This window comes from Gavialis gangeticus, unplaced genomic scaffold, assembly GCF_001723915.1.
Source record: "Gavialis gangeticus isolate Ggan-Ray unplaced genomic scaffold, GavGan_comp1, whole genome shotgun sequence".
Classification (NCBI taxonomy): Eukaryota; Metazoa; Chordata; order Crocodylia; family Gavialidae; genus Gavialis; species Gavialis gangeticus.
The window spans coordinates 2,995,375-2,995,711 of record NW_017729030.1 but is presented as its reverse complement, the minus strand read 5'-3'; the positions used below and the strand labels follow the sequence as shown (position 1 = coordinate 2,995,711).

Sequence of the window (337 nt, the reverse complement as noted above, 5' to 3'; positions counted from 1 at the left end):
GGAGGCAAAGAAATTGTTAAATAGGTTAGCTTTATCATCTGGTGAAACCACCAGATTTCCAAGCATGTCCTTAAGAGGCCTCATGTTACCATGTTACCCAGAACCTTCTTTTTACCCACTATGTATTTAAAAAGCGTTTCCTGTTATCCTTGATCCGGGTTGCTAGTCCAAGTTCCATCTCCACCTTGGCCTTCCTGACCAACCCCCTAAAATCCTTAGAAATGGAGGTATAGTCCTCCCTGGTGATGGCCCCTCCCTTCCATTGGGTGTATGCCTCCTTAGCTTTGAGATGTTCCTGTATGCTTTTGGTGAGCCATGGGGGCTTTTGAGCACTCTT

General features: G+C 45.7%; 1 long non-coding RNA gene across 1 annotated transcript in view; it reads right to left on the bottom strand.

Moving 5' to 3' along the window:
* Positions 1 to 337, bottom strand: part of LOC109300967 — a 22,647-nt gene that overhangs the window by 9,008 nt on the left and 13,302 nt on the right. The window lies entirely within an intron of this gene.